The sequence below is a fragment of the Triticum aestivum genome, chromosome 1B (assembly GCF_018294505.1).
Source record: "Triticum aestivum cultivar Chinese Spring chromosome 1B, IWGSC CS RefSeq v2.1, whole genome shotgun sequence".
In the NCBI taxonomy this organism is placed as follows: Eukaryota; Viridiplantae; Streptophyta; class Magnoliopsida; order Poales; family Poaceae; genus Triticum; species Triticum aestivum.
In genome coordinates, this window is record NC_057795.1 from 31,325,766 (window position 1) to 31,341,360 (window position 15,595).

Sequence of the window (15,595 nt, forward strand, 5' to 3'; positions counted from 1 at the left end):
TAACACAAAGTGCTTGCCAAAGGATAAAATGAAAAAGGGAAAGGTGAAGATCACCTTGACTCTTGCATAAAGTAAAAGACATAAAGTAAAAGATAGGCCCTTCGCAGAGGGAAGCAGAGGTTGTCATGCGCTTTTAGGGTTGGATACACAAAATCTTAATGTGAAAGAACGTCACTTTATATTGCCCCTTGTATATGGACCTTTATTATGCAGTCCATCACTTTTATTGCTTCCATAACAAGTTCGTACAAATCTTATTTTCTCCACACTAATAAGTCATGCATATTTAGAGAGCAATTTTTATTGCTTGCACCGATGACAACTTACTTGAAGGATATTACTCAATCAATAGGTAGATATGGTGGACTCTCATGGAAAAACTGGGTTTAAGGATATTTGGAAGCACAAGTAGTATCTCTACTTGGTGCTAGGAATTTTGGCTAGCATGAGGGGGAAAGGCAAGCTCAACATGTTTGAATGATCCATGACAATATACTTTAACTGAGATGCGAGAAAACATAACCCATTACATTGTCTTCCTTGTCCAACATCAACTCTTTAGCATGTCATACATAATGAGTGCTCACAATTATAAAAGATGTCTATGATAATATATTTATATGTGAAATCGTCCTTCCTTCAATATTCTTTCATGAATTGTTCAAATGACCAATACAATGTTTGCTAACCGTCAATAAATTTACAACATCTACTTCTTAAATGTAAAGTCACTACTCACCAAGGGATAAGCAAATGAAACATATATAATTTCAGATTTATGACATTCAACTCATTCAACCATTTACTCATAGGATAAAAGTGAAGCGCAAGAGTAAATGAAAAACTACTCCAAAAAGATATAAGTGAAGATCAATGAGTATTAAAATAATTATGCAACTATATGAAGACTCTCTCTCATTTTAGATCTTGGTATTGTATTCAAGCAGCAAGCAAAACAAAATAAAATGACATTGCAGGGATAGCACAACTCATGTGAAGAAGCAAAAACTCAAGCTCAACCGATACTAACCGATGATTGTTGAAGAAGAAAGGTGGGATGCCTACCGGGGCATCCCCAAGCTTAGATGCTTGGGACTTCTTGAAATATTATCTTGGGGTGCCTTGGGCATACCCAAGCTTGAGCTTTTGTGTCTCCTTAATTCCTTTCATATCATGGTTTCTCTTCTTTTTATCAAAAGCTTCATTCACAACAAACTCAACAAGAACTCGTGAGATCGGTTAGTATAAAATAAACCAATGCAAAACCTTATCACTTTCTACTGTAACAAATGACTAAAATTATTATTCAACATTGCATACTAAATGCCTTTGCATATTTAATACTCCTATCCTCAAATAGAATCATTAAACAAGCAAACATATGCAAACAATGCAACCATAACAGCAATCTGCCAAAACAGTACAGTCTGTAAAGAATGCAAGAGTATCAATACTTCCCTAACTCCAAAAATTATGAGAGAAAATTCCCACTGTAATAAATTTATCAGAGGTCAATATGAAAAAAGATTCAACATTATACCACTCTCTGACTTTTTTAGGGAATTTTTTCCACAGCGGTAAACTTTCTGTTTTCAAACAGCAACATGTATACTAGCAAAACAAGCATGGTAAAGGCTATCCTTGGCATTTCTATTGAAAATAAAGATGTAAAACATTATTATAACTAACAGCAAGAAAATATTAACAAAAGAAAATTACGCTCCAAGCAAAACACATATCATGTGGCGAATAAAAATATAGCTCCAAGTAAAGTTACCGATGAACGAAGACGAAAGAGGGGATGCCATCCGGGGCATCCCCAAGTTTAGGCTATTGGTTGTCCTTGCATATTACCTTGGGGTGCCTTGGGCATCCCCAAGCTTAGGCTCTTTCCACTCCTTATCCATAGCCATCGAATCTTTACCCAAAACTTGAAAACTTCAACCACACAAAACTCAAAACAAAACTCGTAAGCTCTGTTAGTATAAGAAAATAAATCACCACTTAGGTACTGTAATGAACTCATTCTAAATTCATATTGGTGTAAAACCTACTGTATTCTAACTTCTCTATGGTTCATACCCTCCGATACTACTCATAGATGCATCAAAATAAGCAAACAACACAATGAAAACAGAATCTGTCAAAAACAAAACAGTCTGTAGTAATCTGTATCAAACGTATACTTCTGGAACCCCAAAAATTATGAAATAAATTGCTGGACCTGAATAATTTGTCTATTAATCATCTGCAAAAAGAATCAACCTAAAAGCACTCTCCAGTAAAAAAATGGCAGCTATCCTCGTGAGCGCTAAAGTTTCTGTTTTTCACACCAAGATCATATAAACTTCACCCAAGTCTTCCCAAAGGTTTTACTTGGCACTTGATTGAAACAAAAGCTATAAAACATGATTACTACAGTATCATAATCATGTGGACACACAAAAACAGTAAGGATAAATATTGGGTTGTCTCCCAACAAGAGCTTTTCTTCAATGCCTTTTTAGCTAGGCATGATGATGGCAATGATGCTCACATAAAAGATAAGAATTGAAACATAACGGGAGCATCATGAAGAATATGACTAGCACATTTAAGCCTAACCTACTTCCTATGCATAGGGATTTTGTGAGCAAACAACTTATGGGAACAATAATCAACTAGCATAGGAAGGCAAAACAAGCATAACTTCAAAATTTTAAGCACATAGAGAGGAAACTTGACATTATTGCAATTCCTACAAGCATATGTTCCTCCCTCATAATAATTTTCAGTAGCATCATGAATGAATTCAATAATATAACCAGCACCTAAATCATTCTTTTCATGATCTACTAGCATAGAAAATTTACCACTCTCCACATAAGCAAAATTCCTCTCATTCGGAATAGTAAGAGTATCATAAAAGACTTGAACACTAAAAATTGTTTCCATATTAAAAGAGTAATGTTCAGAAAAGGGGTAATCATAATCATGACAAGTTTTGTAAATATAATCATCACTACCTTTTATATCATAAGTTTCATCACAATAATCATCATAAGTAGCAACTTCATTCTCATCATAATTGATTGAAACATCTCCCAAGATAGTGGAATCAATAAATAAAGTTGACACTCTTCCAAATCCACTTTCATATTCGTCACAATAAAATTCAACATCCTCCAAAATAGTGGGATCACTACTTCCTAAAGTTGACACTCTTCCAAACCCACTTTCATCAATATAATCATCATAAATAGGAGGCATGCTTTCATCATAAGAAATATTCTCATCAAAACTTGAGGGACTAAAAATATCATATTCATCAAACATAGCTTCCCCAAGCTTGTGGCTTTGCATATCATTAGCATCATGGATATTCAAGGAATTCATACTAACAACATTGCAATCATTCTCATCACACAAAGATCTAGTACCAAACATTTTATAGATTTCTTCTTCTAGCACTTGAGCACAATTTTCCCTTCCATCATTCTCATGAAAGATATCAAAAAGACAAAGCGTAAGAGACAAACTCAACTCCATTTTTTTGGAAGTTTTCTTTTATAAACTAAACTAGTGATAAAACAAGAAACAAAAGATTCGATTGCAAGATCTAAAGATATACCTTCAAGCACTCAACCTCCCCGGCAATGGCGCCAGAAAAGAGCTTAGTTGACGGGGTGTGAGTGCCGCTTACCTAGCCTCCCCGGCTACGGCGCCAGAAAAGAGCTTGATGTCTACTACACACCTTCTTCCTGTAGACGTTGTTGGGCTGCAAGTGCACAGGTTTGTAGGATAGTAGCAAAATTTCCCTCAAGTGGATGACCTAAGGTTTATCAATCCGCAGGAGGCGTAGGATCAAGATGGTCTCTCTCAAACAACCCTGCAACCAAATAACAAAGAGTCTCTTGTGTCCCCAACACACCCAATACAATGGAAAATTGTATAGGTGCACTAGTTTGGCGAAGAGATGGTGATACAAGTGCAATATGGATGGTAGATAAAGGTATTTGTAATCTGAAATTATAAAAACATCAAGGTAGCAAGTGGTAAAAGTGAGCGTAACGGTATTGCAATGGTAGGAAACAAGGCCTAGGGTTCATACTTTCACTAGTGCAAGTTCTCTCAACAATAATAACATAGATAGATCATATAACAATCCCTCAACATGCAACAAAGAGTCACTCCAAAGCAACTAATAGCGGAGAACCAACGTAGAGATTATGGTAGGGTACGAAACCACCTCAAAGTTATTCTTTCGGATCGATCTATTAAAGAGTCCGTACTAGAATAACACCTTAAGACACAAATCAACCAAAACCCTAATGTCACCTAGATACTCCATTGTCACCTCAAGTATCCGTGGGCATGATTATATGATATGCATCACACAATCTCAGATTCATCCAACCAACACAAAAAACTTCAAAGAGTGCCCCAAAGTTTCTACCGGAGAGTCAAGAACGTGTGCCAACCCCTATGCATACGTTCATGGGTGGAACCCGCAAGTTGGTCACCAAAACATACATCAAGTGGCACATGATATCCCATTGTCACCACAGATAAGCACGGCAAGACATACATCAAGTGTTCTCATAAAAGACTCAATCAGATAAGATAATTTCAAAGGGGAAACTCAATTCATCACAAGAGAGTAGAGGGGGAGAAACATCATAAGATCCAACTACAATAGCAAAGCTCGGAATACATCAAGATCGTGCCATAGAGGAAACACGAGAGAGAACACGAGAGAGAGAGAGAGAGATCAAACACATAGCTACTGGTACATACCCTCAGCCCCGAGGGTGAACTACTCCCTCCTCGTCATGGAGAGTGCCGGGATGATGAAGATGGCCACCGGTGAAGGATCCCCCTCCGGCAGGGTGCCGGAACGGGCTCCCGAGAGGTTTTTGGTGGCTACAGAGGCTTGCGGTGGTGGAACTCCTGATCTATCTTGATATTCGATAAATTTAGGGTACGTAGGGTTATATAGGCAAAAGAAGTCGGTCGGGGGGGTGCTCGAGGGGTCCACGAGACAGGGGGACGCGCCCTGTAAGGGAGGCGCGCCCCCTATCTCCTGGGCTCCTCAAGGATCTTCTGACTTGATCTCCAAGCCTCCAGGATGATAATCTTCCAAAAAATCACGATGCCGAATGTTTCATTCCATTTGGACGCCATTTGATATTCCTTTTCTTCGAAATACTGAAACAGACAATAAAACAGCAATATGGGCTGGGCCTCTGGTTAATAGGTTAGTCCCAAAAGTAATATAAAAGTGTATAATAAAGCCCATAATCATTCAAAACAGATAATATAATAGCATGAATGCTTCATAAATTATAGATACGTTGGAGACGTATCAGTGCTCTGCGCCTCGCCTTCTTTCCCACCTCGACGATCCGGAGACCACAGTCTGGCGGGTGCGTGAGCACGGGCTAGACCATATGCTTGATCCTTGCCTTTACTTGTTGCGGCTTGTGCCAGCGAGCCGATATCCTCGAGATCCTAGCGTTCGTTCCGGTGCTCCCTGAGATAGATAGACGACAAGTGGCGGCTGCCCTGGCCTATGTGTGCCTTGCCTCCTCCAATATGTACGAGCTCGCTCACTTCGGTGGGGTTCGCGCGCCACAAGTTGCCTTTCTTTGGGATTCAGGTGCTCCTTCCAGGGTGCGGTCCTTCCTCCGCCCAGCTGCTCATCCAGAATGTATCCCCGCCATCGATGACGTGTCTTCACCACCTTCGCTATGCTGCTGCCGCCTGTGGAAACACAACAATGGAGGGGCTCCCGGTCTCTCTTGCTGATGTTTTGAGTGGATGTAGGTAGGACGCCGGGCTGCGGCGTATGTGGCTGTGTGTGGCTCATCATGGGCATGCCAACGTTTGTCTTCGGGACTTTGCCCCTCCGGCTACAGGTGTCGCCCCCCCCCCCCCCCACCCCCCACCCCCACCCCCCCCACCCCGCACGGGCGGGGTTGAATTAAAAAAAGATAGATAGATAGATGTAGAATGCTTGTCAATTTGTGTGCATATTCGAAGGTAGCTCCGGTCCTCTGTACACACGGACGATGTTTCGTAATCAACCCGATCATGAGAAGAGAAATACGAGCAAGAAGAGGGCACAATACGAAACCCTTGTCGAAGAGTTTCTTAATCACGTCACGTGGCTTCGTGATATTTTAATGCAAAATGGGTCAGTGGGCCAAACCTAGGAAAAAGTCCAAAATAAACCTTAAACTTGTAGGCGAAAGTTGAATCACACCCGGAACTCTCAACCCCTGAAATCAACACATCAAACTCTCGAATCCCGATCTATTTTGAATCTCGAGTAGATTTAGCTGGTATTCGCTGAATTGGGCCGGCCCATTAGCGTGGTTGCTCGCGCTGCACTGGTCTTTCTTTGTTTTTTATTTTTTTTGTTTGTTTTTTCTTTGGTTTTTCATCGGGTTTGTTCTGTTTTTTCTTCATATACTTGTTTTTTCTCTAGTTTTTCTTTCTTCGTTATACTTTGCTTTTTTCTTCTTTTTTGATTTTCTCCATACTGTTTGTTGTTTTGCTTTTATTTTGTATCATTATCGGTAACTGGTTTGGTTTTTCACACAAGTCTAATTATTCTCAGTACCCAATGTACATTTTTAGTGCAGACATGAAATATTTTTTTATGCACTCTTGACATTTTTCAAATACTTTACATACATTTTCAAAAATAACATGCTTTCAATATTTTTTTGCATACACGGTAATATTTTTCTGAATACATGTTTTACATTTTTGTAATGACAATAAACATTTTATAAACTACACGAACATTTTTTTACATTGTTACACATTTTCAAATTGTATATACTTTTTTCAAACACATGTCACATATAGTTCTTTAAGGGTATGAAACATTTTTCTACATCACACAATTTTTTTTAATATTGTATACACTTTTTTTACATTACACAAGCACATGTTTTGAATCACATGAATATTATTTTACATTGTACAATTTTTTTTGAAATACCACATACATTTATCTATACTCATGATTTTTTTTAGATGTCACAAACATTTTCTTTACACATTTGTTCAGGTTTTAAAATTTGTTCCCAGTTTTACAATTTTCAAAAAGTATTCACACTTTTAAATTTTCTTCAGGTTTCAAAAATGTTTATATTTCAGAAATTGTTCGCCTTCTCAAAATTGATTGCTTTTAAAAAATAGTTTTTTCTTAAAGTATTCAGAATTTTCAAAATGTGCTCACACTTTATAAAATGTTCAGATTCCAAAATTGTCTATTTTTTTAATATTTGTTTGCCCTTAAAAACTGTTTTCAAAGTTCGACGCTTCGGTGTGTGCTTAAATACACTGAGCCTCTTATTACATCACTGTTAGTAGTCTGCACAAGAGCTAGCAGGATGACCTCAACTCTGCCAGGTCCCAAGTTCGACTTTGCCCATGTCTTTTTTGCTACTTCGCGCTTAAGGAAGAGAAAGACTTTTTATGTGCGCGTTAAGAAAAAGGAAAAAACTCGCTTTGTGCCTGATAGGCCGGCCCAGTCGAGTCCAGAGCTAACAATCCCTGGATTTAACATGCCACATCGACAATCTCTGTTTGGGAACTCACTCAAGGTTGAAAAATAGACCGGGATCTGAGAGTTCGGTGTGTTGATTTCCGGGATTGGAAGTTTGGGCTTGGATTTAGCTTTTGCCTACAAGTTAAGGTTTATTTGAAGTTTGGTGTTGGATTTAGCTTTTGTCTAAAAGTTCGAGGTTTTTTTTAGACTTTTTCCGCCAAACCTAACACAATAAACAGCCAGACGGTGAAGATGTCACAGTAATTTCCAGCGAGCAGCAAGCACTGTTGGATTGGATGTAGACCAGACAGCACGGTTGCAGTAAGAATAGAGGACGTCAATCTTGAGAGGGATGGCCACCGTAGTGATGGCAATGATGTGTCTTGTTGCAGTGTTTCAGATTGGTGCTCAGCCTGTCTTCACCTATGCAGCAGTAGAGGCGTCAGTGACCTGCGACGGCGACATCCTGCAGCAACGTGCAGGACACGAAGAGAAGAATGCAGGTCTTCAGGGCCTTCAGGCAAGCCACCCTCCAGTCCACACCATGCATAACATGGTTGCAGAAGAGTCCGGGTAAACCATAAGCTAAGCTAGTGGTTTGGACGTTGCCTGCTCATTGACTTGGATTTACCTTTTCTGAAATTATTATGGACCGATCTAGCGAGCGGCCGGCGGCTCGCTATCCTTCACGAGCGGCCGGCCAAAAACGGGAAGTTTTGCTCCGTAATAATCTATAAATAGTAATAATCTTTCCCCTCTAATTTATATACTAAAAAACAAATCCATGTATTAGAAAAAATATCAGATAAACAGACAAGAAACATCCATATGAAAATGTGTGACCGCATTTAATTTGAGTTTTCAATTTTTTTAAAAGTCATAATGTTTAAACCGCGTGTCGAAATTAAAATTCGTTTTCACCGTTGGAATCCTTGCGACGTGCTCTTCAAAAGTAGATCTGCATGAATATGTTTCGATGAACCAGTCTTCCTGCCAACTAAACATCAATATGTGTGCAACTAGACTACATGCAGCACCAACTGAGCATATGCGTGTGCCAATAGTCAATCTGCCAACTAAATATCAATGTGTGTGCAACTAGACTACATTGTTGGGTCAATTGCGCATATGTGTGTGCAATTAATGTCCTGCCAACTAAACATCAATGTGTTTGCAACTAGACTAAATTACAAACCAACTGAGCATATGTTTATGTAACTAGTCTTCCTGCCAACTAAATATCAATGTGTGTGCAACTAGACTATATTACAAGCCAACTAAATATCAATGTGTGTGCAACTAGACTAAATTAGAAGCCAACTGAGCATATATGTGTGTAACTAGTCTTCCTGCCAACTAAACATCAATGTGTGTGCGACTGGACTAAATTACAAGCCAAATGAGCATGTATGTGTGCAACTAGTCTTCCTGCCAACTAAACATCAATGTGGGTGCAACTAGACTACATTCCAAGCCAACTAAACATCAATGTGTGTGCGACTAGTCTTCGTGCAAACTAAACATCTATGTGTTTGTAACTAGTCTTCCTGCCAACTAAACTGTGCAACTAGACTGCATTACAAGCCAACTAAATGTCAATGTGGGTGCAACTAGACTATATTACAAGCCAACTGAGCACAAAGTAGCTGAATATAAGACACCCCTAATTACATCCATTACTATGTTGGAGAGCATGTGCAACTATATAAAATTAGTTTTGAAAAAAGTTGCACTGAGTAGTACTAAAATTACACAATACAGTAATAGACTTGCACAATATAACATCAAAGTTGATGCCGATTTGTTGGAGCAACTCCTGCAAATCTGGATGTTAAAAATGAAATGCACAATCATACCTCACAATGATAAAAAATGAAACACACAGCATACGAGCCGACAACTCTCTCTGAACAAAAAGAGTTGGTTTGCTAGATTAAGAACGGGACCACATGTGTTATAGCCTGGTATCATTAACTAAAATTCGACCAGAAGACAACCTAATGCCTTAAACATAATTCAGAAATTTCGATGATGAAATTTGTTTCTAGATGAGTAGTTACACACTTTATTAGACCCAAAGCTAATCACCTCACAAATGTGATGCATTTACACACACAAAAACCGAAGCAACTCCAGCGCAGCTCAAATGCATCTACAGGAGCCAAACTGAAGAGGTCTAACACACCTAACACCAGCAACAGCCTAGCATGCCGACCAATTGTGCTCGACGGAGGTGACGACGGCAACTGCGACTTGACACGGGGCACATGTATGATGGAATTTGGTCGTTTGGGTTCAGGTTGGGCGACTGAATTGCATCAGTAGGTGCGGTAGGGCGGCGACTTCGGGACGCTGGGTGGCGGCGGACGCGCACCTAGCCGAGGCGCCGGCCATCTGGTTTTGGCTCGCTGCCATGGATGGTTACAGTGGCATCGACCTGTAGCTGAAGGAGGCCGCAACCTTTAGATGGGTCGCATGGCAGCGCAAGTGTGCAGGCAAAGAGGAGGAGCCGGCCAGCAGCGTAGGGAACCGGGGGAGCAGGCCCTGCCGGGCGCAGCGCGCATCTCCAGGAGGACATGGACGGCCGGACGCATGATGAGCGTGGCGCGCCTCGTTGGGAGGTGGCTGGAGGAGCGAGTCGGCGTTCGCGTAGCCGATAGGAGGAGCGGGGCGGCGTCCGCGCTGCCCGGAGGAGGAGCACGGCGGAGAAGCGATGAACAAAGCGGCGGCCGCGTCGCGGGGAGGAGGTTCTGGGCGGCAGTGGGACACGGGTCGAGTGGATAAGGTAAGCGACGTGCCCAGCTGCGTAGACTTCACCGACCAGGTAACACCTGGCACTAGGGGCCGCACGATACAAACGCATCAAGCGGTCGTCACGCGGCCGCTCGGTTCGTCCAAATCGTGCGCGTGCACTATGAAGTATTTGGCAATTATTATTGCAAGCTTCAATATAAATGGATGAAAATTTTTAAGATGGTCCCAGATGATATGCGCCGTCTAGTTTTGTTAGTCTAGCGGTAAATCGCGAGTGGACATGCCACCCCGCGAGGTCGTCATCCGCACCGCCCGTCCACACGTGATTCGTGCTAATTCAATACAAAGTTGAAGTATAATCTTTCATGGGCAGCATACGTCAGCTCGTATAGCACTCGTATTTGCCTCTACATGCCACCGTAAAGGCCCACATGGCAGCCTGTAGCGCCAACGGCTAGCTGCGTCAGGTGGAGCGAGCCCCGCAGAGGTATTTATTGCACGGCAGTGACAACGGCTAGCTGCACCAGGCGGCAGCGAGACGCAGGTTGATCACACAGCTAGGCACAATGGCTAGCCGGACGACGCTCCTCCATGTCTTTTTAAACTCCCATACTTCCTTGCTTTGGACGGTCATTCGAAACTGCTCATCTTCTTCATTCCTCCCAGCTCCCCTGGTCTGCCTAACTATGTGTTCATCCATGTCCCGTAGTAGTTCAACATCACCTCCATCTCACCACACGAGAAATCACATGCCTCCACTCCCTTGTGCGTAGGGTCTGCCTTATTTTTTTTCTTATGTTCTACTTGTTGCTAGACGAACTGCATATATCTTCCAGTACGTTTACCTTGCTCACGCAGCTGGTCTATCAATAATCTATCTACATACCGTTTGAGAGCGGACGCCATAACGGCAATTAGCCTGTCCCTAATGAGAAACACGTGGAAACACGTTCATGCACCGAACGGTTCCCACCAAACAGCAAGGAGCGTCATAAATTGACCGTGCTTTCCAAAGGAAGTAACTGCCCACTCACTGCACTTCGTTCACTTGCATACAACAATAGTAGTGGGACTAAAAGTAGTGGGACTAAAATTTGCTAGCCTCACCCATGCTTGGATACAAATACTAAATAGACTAAAATGAGTTAATGAGCATTTATTATTCTCCAAACCCTCCAATCCAGAACTCGCATGTGTTAAAGGAGAGGAGTTAAATGAGGAGAGAGAGGACTAATCCACATTTTAGTAGGGTTTCCCTGACTAAAAAATTTTAGTCTCAAGACTAATTCTAGCCTCTCTTTAGTCAGGGGTGATTGGAACTTTAGCCTCTAAAAGAGACTAGTTTTAGTCAGACTAAAAATAGTCCCTTGGATCCAAGCATGGCCTAAGAGAAGGCATTGCGCACCATCAATACGCCCACTAACTCTGCGCCGAATAACTTCACCCAGTATGAATTGATTACTTTAATTAACACAGGTGGTCCAGTGGGCTGAATCGCTAGCGGACAAGGCTCTATTACTACGATCATAAATGCTTGCTGGCGCACGAGCTCGATGGTATAAATAGAGTTTTCTCGTTTTTGAAATAATTAACACTGTGAGTATTTAGGTGTGGGGCGCGACATGCTATATTACCTGGCGATCGCAACATAGAACGGACACACGTGATAACGACAGCGCGTGGCCGCATGTCCTCAAAATTCATGTCCTTAGTCTAGCGGCTATTATTAGTATTACGTCCTAGGAGGTAAGATACCACTGAAAATTCTCTAGAGTTAAAATGGTCTTTGCACTCAATCAAATAAGGAATATATATATTTACCAATTTCTGTGCCGGATTTTTTGAACACAGTATGGACGTAGATGCTCATACACACGCATATATGCTTACCTTGTGGCGGAGACAGGCCCCAGGCAGCCAACCTGGGGCATGAGATGCATTTTCTTTGGGGATTGTAGCAGTACTGTAGCTACAGTGCTGCAGTACCCCCAAAGGCTGCCTGGGGCGTTTGTTTTTCCTGCCGCCGCTACTGCTCTTATGAATACATGCATGCACACCCTACCCTTATGAGCACATACTAAAGATTGGTCTGGTATATCATCTTGAGATTGACGAAGTCGCCATAGACACCTTCATAATCGACGAGAACGTCTCCTCCCACTGAACGCACATCGCCGGAAGTCCTAAATTAATTGTAGTTGCCAATGTCAAGTCTAGGACTTGAACTCTGGTGGGCATGGTGGTACCATAGTTCTCATAACTATCCAACCACATGTTGGTTCATTGCAGAATATATTTAAAAAAATGGGTTTGTACCTTTTTGAGACTTTTGTATACGGTATCACATGCATGTCTTAACTCTTAAGAGTAACAAAAATAATAACTTGAACATTTTTGGATAAAATTGCCCAAGTATCTCTATCACGCAAACTTGTCGCAATGAAAGAAAAAGGTAATCATATTTGGAAATAAATGCATACATGTGTACAATGAACCAAACATATATAGTGCACATAAAAATCTCTATATTTGGAAAGTGTGGACATCAAATGTGTCAAAATATTTCCTTTCAATCTGCTATACTTACCATCTATATGTAGTCAAATTTAAGTCGACTAGGATCAAAATTTTCTCTTACCACTTAAGGGGTAAGGGGTAGCTTCTTAAAATTTCTCTTGTTGGGTACTTCGTGATTGGTAGTTACGCTGTCGTTATCGCTTGTGTATAGTTATTTGAAGACGAAGGATTTGGAAGCTAGCTAACTTCTGGCAGTTAATAATTCTAGCTATGAAAAGGGCCTAGAGGAGCTCATTTTTTCTAAATCTTTGACTTTCTCCTCGGTACTACAGAAACTAAGATTTAGACAAAACCGCTAGAATTTCATCGATATGAGTGACATGACCAGGTGGGCCATCCAGGGAGCGGATATAGGTTTTTCTCCTCCTCTAGTTGGACACATCATGAAAATAAGTTGTTTCCCTATCCCCCTCCTTTGACATCCCTAATTCTCCTGGAAACTTCATGCTATCAAACTGGTTGCAGCTGCACATCACTTACTGGTCTAGAGTCTACCTCATATACAAATATCACGTTTGACTAACAACATTATCATGCCAAGAGACATAATCATATCTTATATTGAAATAAAATCTTGAACCGTCCACGAAACAAATACTCTCTCCATCCCATAACATAACATAACATAAGACATTATTAATTACATCTAATATGGCACATATTGAATGTAATAACGTCTTGTATTATGGGACAAAAGGTCTATTTTGGGACCTTAATTATTGGATGAAATCACAAAGCATGGAAAGCACATAGTACACACAGCTTCTTATTGAACCAAATCTTGAGTAGTAGGAGTGGCTAGTGTCCGGAGGTTGGATGTTGGCGATGGAGCAGATCATGTGTGCCGGCAGGGTCATGGTACTAGTCAGACGAGGCGGCGACAGATGGTGAGGCCGTCTCCCACGGCGATCTGGCAGACATCGATGCGCTGGTCAGCAGCGAGCTCAGCCTTGAAGCCCTTGAGGAAGTCGGAGATGCATGCGAGGACACCGTCCACAACAACGCCGGGCAGGACGTCTAATGAAGGCACGGCGACGCCGGCCACAGTGCCACCCCAGAGCGTGTTGTCCTAGACGATGGTGCCGCCGACGCGGACCAGCCGCATCAGCTGTTCGTGGTACCGCCCGTAGTTCTGCTTGTCGGCGTCCACAAACGCGAAGTCATACTGCGCCGCAGCGTCGGCTTCCGCGGCGGCGAGGAGCTCCTCGAGGCGGTCGAGCGCCTTGCCCTCGCGGAAGTCCACCTTGTGCGCCACGCCGGCCTTCTGGATGAAGGGCAGGCCGAGCTCGAAGTCTTTCCGGTTGACGTCTATGGCCACCACCTTGGCGTCCTTCGGCAGCGCCAGCGCGGTGGCGAGGAGCGAGTAGCCCGTGAACACGCCGACCTCGATCGTGTTCCTGGCCCCCGCTATCTTGATCAGCAGCTGCAGCAGCTGGGCCTCTTCCGGAGTTGACTGCATGATGCCCCTGGATGCACCGACCAATATTAATTGGACCGACGTAATTATGTACTCCCTCCGTAAACAAATATGAACGTGTTTAGATCACTAGAATAATATCTAAACACTCTTATATTTTTTTACTACCTTTGGTGCTTGTCGGTGAGGAGGCGTAGGTCGCGCATGCACTCCGGCTCTCGGGGGAACACCGTGGTATCCAGGATGTACTTGTACAGGGCGTCACTCTTGAGCAGATGCTTGATATCGTAGCTCGCATTGACGTCACAGCCACCAGCCGCCATTGCTCTTGGTTGGTCTCCAAGAAAACTAAGATCAAAGCACTGGAACAACTCACTAGCGCACTGATGCAGTGATACTTGCATTGCAATGAGGTTTGGTTTTATAGTGGTTGTTGGACTGGGATCCCCCACTAGCTAGTGCAGATTGGGTCATCGCACACAGTTCAAAATCCTATCTCACAAGGATGGTCGAACCGTCACCTCGCCATGTTGTGCAACATGGGGGAGGTGGGGCATTGCACACGATACGAAAAAGCATGTACGATAGGCACTACTTAGAGAAGGCTTTATATGTGGCCTCAAATTAATTGCGGGTGCGGTCCGGAGCCCGCCACAGCTATTTTGAAAAAATTACATTGACGGGTAAAAGTTTAGGCCCGCCACAACTAGTTTGAAAAAGTTGCAGTGGAAGTTAAAAATTTAGGACCTGCTACTTGTGAGCTGCATTGGGATTTTTTCGAAGAAGAGAGAATGATGCAGTACAGTACAAATAAGTATTTTTCTCAGTTAAGAACCAAGGTTATTAATCCTGTAGAAGAGCCACGCAACACTATGTAGCAGTACCTGCACACAAGATAACAAATCTTTGCACCCAACGAGAATAAGGGGTTGTAAATCCCTTGGCGGTTGAATTGTAAGTTTATAGACAGATAGATTGCACAGAAATATCAAAATAAATAAATTAATAAATAATACAACAATGTATTTTTGGATTTTAATATATGATAAAAGTAGAACCGGGGGCCATAGTTTTCACTAGAGGCTTCTCTCGAGAAAATAGCACATGATGGTTAGAGAAATTATTGTTGGACAATTGATAGAAAAACAAATAATCATGACGATATTCAAGGCAATGATCATATATAGGCATCACATCCGAGAGAAGTAGAACGACTCCTGCCTGCATCTAATACTATTCCTACAAACATCGACTGCTATCTAGCATGTGTCTAGAGTATTAAGTTCATAAAAAACGGAGTAACG

General features: G+C 42.1%; 1 pseudogene; it reads right to left on the reverse strand.

Annotated features, from left to right (window-relative positions):
* Window positions 1–13,535: 13,535 nt before the first annotated feature.
* On the reverse strand, window positions 13,536–14,732 carry LOC123085631 (tricin synthase 1-like; annotated as a pseudogene).
* Between the last annotated feature and the right edge of the window lie 863 nt (window positions 14,733–15,595).